We start from the raw sequence: 6,000 nt of genomic DNA, 5'->3' as shown, positions 1-6,000 counted from the left end.
TCCTGACTTATTGTCTCTGAAACAGTCCCCCTTTTATATAGTATTATTGTAATTTGTTGTTAGCCTATATTCTTAATGTCCCTCACAGCATAACATGAGCAGAATTTTTGTTTTGTTTTCTGTGTTGTTCATGGACACATCCACAGGACATACACAATAGAGACCAAGATGGAAATATTTGTGTTCACCAAATACTGCAATGAATTTGCAGGCTCCCTGTTAATAAAGTTTGAGAAACCCCAAGAAGAGCTTCTTCAGAACTTTTTACCTTCAATGTCCCTCTATTCTGCACCCCGTGTACTGCCAGATGAAGTTAAAATTTTATCTCTGTGCTTGCCAGGAATTTCCCATCATTCACCTCTCTGCTCTCATTTGCCTCCAAGGTGCAAGGAGCTGGGATGATGTTCTTGAGCATAAAGAGGCAGTCCTGCCCTAGGCTTTTTATTCATCCTAACAAATATTACAACCTGGTTTTGTTTTTAAAGCATTTGTGTGTCTGGAAAGTAGCCATCCGGGGAAGTCTGATTTTTCCATATTTCAAAGTGAACTTGCAGTCTCTTTTATGTGTGGGGGGTGATTTTTATCTTTTGGATAAGTCAGTGCCTGGAGCTCTTTTGCACTTGTGAAGCTTGGGGTGATTTTCATCCCTGACAGTGGGAGGATAAAAGGGACTCAATGGTTGTCTACTGAGTATCATTTCTTCAGCTTCAGGTAGCTCTGGATGTAAGCAAAGGTAACGATCCCCCCAAATCTGGCTCTTCCTTGGGGTTAGTATTCAGAATAAAATATACCCCTGTTCCACCTCCAGCAATTAATTTATTTTACGGACACTGTGTTTGCACGTTTTCGGGTATGCTTACTTTGACATGAATGGTGTTTTAGAGTGAGAGTCCAGGCCACTTCCTTCTGGCTGTCCTGTTCCTTTGATGTCTAAGGGCACAGGAGAGGAAAGGTAGGCACAGGACAAGTGGGAAGATGGTGTGGGCCTCAGGTAATGTTCAAGACAGAAGCCTACTCCACTAGCAATTAAAAATGGTTTTCAGCTGGTGCTTTTGCAACGTGTCTGAGGCTTCAGCAAGCAGGTGACTGTTTTAACTTGACCTTATTTCTGGACACATGTCCAGAAAATTCATAGTGGTAGTTTCTATGGGTAAATTTAAATTTTAGTAGATTATCAACACAGTATTGTTTTTTATTCTCCTCATTTATTCAGTATGTCAACCTGCTATCTTTTTCTTTCTATCTCTTTCCTTTCCTTCCCTACCACCTCCCTTCCATTTTGTCCTCCCTTTCTTTCTATTTTTAAGACTCAAATTCCACTGTGTATCTCAAGTGTCCTAGAACTCATTAAATAGCATATTCTGACCTCAAACTGAGGATAGTCCTTTACCTCAGATTTCCAAGTGCTAGGATTATAGTGTGGGCCAATAGCTCAGATGAGTTTATATCCATGCGTGCATGCATGTGTGCATGCGCGCGTGTGTGTATGTGTGTGTGTGTGTGTGTGTGTGTGTTTGTGGGCTCCATGTATATAGGAGAGGTGTGTGTGTCTGTGAAAGTACATATAGAGGCCTGAGGTTGCTGTAGGTATTTTCTGTTGAAGTTCACCTTTGTTTTCAAAACAGGGTCTCTCACTGAACCTGAGCCTAGCCATTGTGGTTAGACTGTCTGGCTAGAGAGCCTCAAGGATCAGCCTTATACCATCTGTCATGGCTGGGATTCCAGGTGTATGTTGCTGTATCTAACTTTTATGCGAGAGCTGGAGAGCTGAACTGAAGTCCTGATGTTTGCATAGCAAGCACTTTAGCCACTGGACTGTCTCCCCATCCCCTAGCTTCATTTTCTTAATGATAATAAATGAGGCCTTCTGGACTCATGACTTCAGAGCATTTGCTGAAGGTTAGAGGTTCTAACTATAGTACTGAAAGACAAACTAAAATTTATCTTTCCTTTCTTGCCCTTTTCTCCTGCCTTTCAGCTCATGTCTGCATTCTGAAGGGTAGCATTTTGGGAAATGAGAATTTAAAAGTTGGACAAGATACATCCTGGGTCAGTGTGTAGCTGGGAAACCAAGTGTTCAACTAAAAGGTGAAGGATATCGTTAAGTTGGGACCTAGTGTGAAACTGTCACGTTGCCTCTCAAGCTTTAACTAAAGTCATATTTTATGATGAGAGATGCTTTATATTTGCTAGGATTTAATTATACAAACAAGTTTAAAATATCTCAGATGATTTCAGCATGTCTCTCATAACCTGGTTTTATTTTTACGCAAGACTCTTTTGGATTAAATGCACATAACCTTACTTCTACTTATTGGAATAGTAAAAGTGATTCTGATGGCTGCTTATCTCTGAAGTTAACTATTTAAATGGCTTTAGGTGCAACTGGATCCAGAGAATGGGAGTAGGTTGTAAAGACTTGGTCTGTCTTTCATCTGCTTCTCAATGTGGCTATCATGCTTGTTTATAAACTACAGACTTGTCCATGTTATAGGAGAAATAGTACTGACTATATTTGAAGCATATCCTACTGGCCAGTGACTCAAAATCCAAACTTTTCCTTTGTTAGTTTCACATCTAAAAAACCCTGAAAGGAAGATATTTGACTCAGTGGTATCCCATGCTCAGCTCCAAGGAAAGCATAGTGTGACAATCTTCAATTCTGTTAGGTTCACCTGTTGTGTGAAATGTGGGAAAACATGAAGACCTGCTTAAGTTTGGGTAGTAACTTTTAATGGTTGGTTTTAGGCTTTTTTCCTTATGTATACATACAGTACTGCTTTTGAAAAAGCAACCTTGTTCTTGCTTGAATAAGATTGCCATGTAAATAAATACGGACCCACTACCAAGGTTTTGTAAATAACCTCATTGTTAGCATATGCACACTGCACCATTGGAGCCAGTCAGGCCACTTTTGCATTTAAGGCAATTGAACCCCAGAGAGGTTAAGAAGTGGATAACTCTGCATATGGTTATGGATAACTAAGCAGGAAAGCAAAAGCAATTGAATACACACTGCCTTTCCTGTTGTTCTTGCAGTTAGTATTCTAGGGGGTAGAATGAAGTATTACAAAACTATGTACAGGGGCTGGAGAAGTGACTCAGCAGGTAGGGATGCTAAGAATGCTCACTTGCAAAGGACTCAGATTCAGTCCCCATCAATCTCACCAAGCAGCTCACAGCGGTCTGTAATTCAAGCTCCAGGGCACCCAACAACCTCTGGCCTCCACGCACATATGCATAGTTATAAAATAAAAATTAAATCCTTAAGAGCACCTAAATGCCGTATGTATATCATATAATCTATTCTGTAAATTACTAATTGTAAGCACTGAAAATATAGAGAAGACCTCTATGCCTTCCACTTAGCACCCTTAACATTTCTAACTTCCATTTTACTCTCTACAGAATGAGCAGGAATTAATAAAGGAATAAGTTGTTCCTTCTTTAGATCAAAAGTTCTGGAAGGTAGGAAGGAAGAGTGTCTTAATTTCATATATAATCTTCAAACTTAACACAGGCATTGATCTACAGTGGAATATCTTGTTCCATAAGTATATAAATGAACACATAATCAATCAAATGAATAAGAAAAGGGCCCCATGGTTTATTCTGATTTTAGTGTGTGTCTGGGAAACAGAAGAAACCACTCAACTAGAAGGTAAAAAAATATCATCAAGTTGGGACCTAGGGGGTAAAACTGCCATGCTGTCTCTCTTTTTAATATCATATTTTATGATTAGAGGTGCTTTTATTCTCATAAAACAGTAATTGTTCAAACATGTTTTAAATATCTCCGATGATTTCCGTACATCAGTAGCTGAGCCTTCGGTAGGCTCTGAGTGTTAAATGCCTACATCGGAAAAACAATTCACCATCTGTTCTCTCATTTTTTGAGTTGCATTTTTCTGTGTTATTACACTGAACCATCTCTTTACAGGAAGCATCTTGAGAGTCTGAAGGTTATCTCATACTGTATTGCTTATCCCTACCCCCATCCCCAGTAGCTGGATGTTTTTTTTTTAACAATAACTATGTATTATCCCTCTCTATGCTGAGCGGACGTACTCTCCTGCTTCATTCTTCTGATCCTATGGTGTTGATCCGGGCTACAGTGATGTTGGTCCAAGTCACATTTGCTGATGGTTCTCTTGAATATATCTTTGTTTTTCTCCATGTGGCCTCCTATGTGCCTTCGAGTTCTAATTCTACTGTGGAATGAAGCATGGGTGTTCTGACGTCCCTGTGATAGCAAAAGCAGTTCTCCGTGGGATTGGTCTCTGAAGTAGCTTAGTTACTCCTCATCACAATGAGTCAAACAAGACAAGGCAAACCTAGATGCAAAGGGAGAAATATTAGTCGTCTCTACCAATGGGCAAAATGCCTAGAAATTCTTAATCATTTTTCTACTACAGTAACATTTCTCTAGAAAAATCTGTTTAAACAATAAAATATATAAGTGAATGTTATGGCGCTCATCTGAATTCTAATCCTTTATCCATAGTTTTCTTCATTTATTTAATGTGAGTTTTGGTCATGTTATCTGATCTTACACAATATTGGTTTTCTCACCTGCAATTGGTATTGTTTTAAGGATTTTGGGGGTTTGTGTATATAAGTTACATGCAACAATTAGAGATTCAGGACCATTGTAAATTCTCAAAAAATTGGTAAGCATTGTTACCATTATTGCCTGAATTATTCTAGACACGGAAAAGGGATGAAATAATCATTTCTTCATATTTACTTTGGAATAAAGTTTTATGATTTTTAGAAGTAGTCAGAACTGAGAAGACACTAAAGTAATTTGGTAACATCAGGTCCTTGGATTATTCTTGCTTTTCCAGATTAATCTTGCCTCCTGCTGATTTTGGTGTTTGTTCTGTGCATGTGGTGGGCAAGACATTAGAGCACACTATAAAGGCTGTCACAGTCGGGTTCCAGGTTGTCATATTTTATTGATATTAGTATGTAGATGGTGCTTAATAGGAAATGAAGGACCCTACAGATTTTTTTTTTGGTTTCAAGAATTTGCTTTCACTCACTGAGAGAAAAAGATCAGAAAGATTTTTAAATCAATCTATCGAGCTAATAACATGAGAACCGTAAAGTGAGCCAGTCTGTAGTGTTTGCTCCTGGCTTTGAAATGGTGTTTCATTATTCACAAACAATCTTCCTGAACTTTTTCGTTGGATTTTTATGAGAAGAGTCTCTGAGATTGTACTTAAATATTCAGTTTGTGGCCTTTGCTTTATTGTTAATATGTGCTTCTTACAACAATTTAAAATGTATTTCTCGTAGTGGTTGTAATTATACATAGATTAGTCTGAGACACACATTTGCTGCTCAACTGTGTTATCTTGACACAATTTGGTAGTGAAGCTAAAGGAATCCTTTTGTATAAACTCATTGTCCCTTTAACTCCCATTATCTTTGTTAGATTGGATATCACTAATATTTTCTTAAGTATTTGCTGTGTTTTTTATTAAAATGTGTTGGTATTAGAAGGATTTAAAAATGATCCCTTTAGGCCCTTTAAGTCATGACTGAGAAAAAAATAAAATACGACAACCAACCTGGATATCTACTGAAATCTGGAAGGATTTGGGGTCTCCAGGAAGCCAGAGGAGTTCTCATACTTAGGGGTGCTTCACTCCAGTTTTCAGAGGGGCAAACATTCTCAGGGAATGGCAATAAGTACTGTGACATTGTGTGGTCAGCATGGCAGAGCTGGGAGTTAATGCCATGCCTGCCTCGTGCCGAAAGTTTTTGATCTTTCCTCAATGGCAAGGCCACTCCTGGGGGCTGGAGGGTGTTTTGCTTGTTAGGGGCTTTTGCTGTTTTTACAGCTCAGCTTCCAGAACCCACATCCACCGAGGGCTCTAACCTCTGGACTTCTTTAAACTCTACGGGCACTGAACTTTGCGTGCACAGACACACCAGCACGCACAGATACACACAAGTAAAAATAAAATCAATGTTTTAATAATAAGTAAATTA

This window comes from Rattus norvegicus, chromosome 4 (assembly GCF_036323735.1).
Source record: "Rattus norvegicus strain BN/NHsdMcwi chromosome 4, GRCr8, whole genome shotgun sequence".
NCBI classification, from domain to species: Eukaryota; Metazoa; Chordata; class Mammalia; order Rodentia; family Muridae; genus Rattus; species Rattus norvegicus.
The sequence above is the reverse complement of the archived record's forward strand: the minus strand, read 5'-3'. Positions refer to the sequence as shown.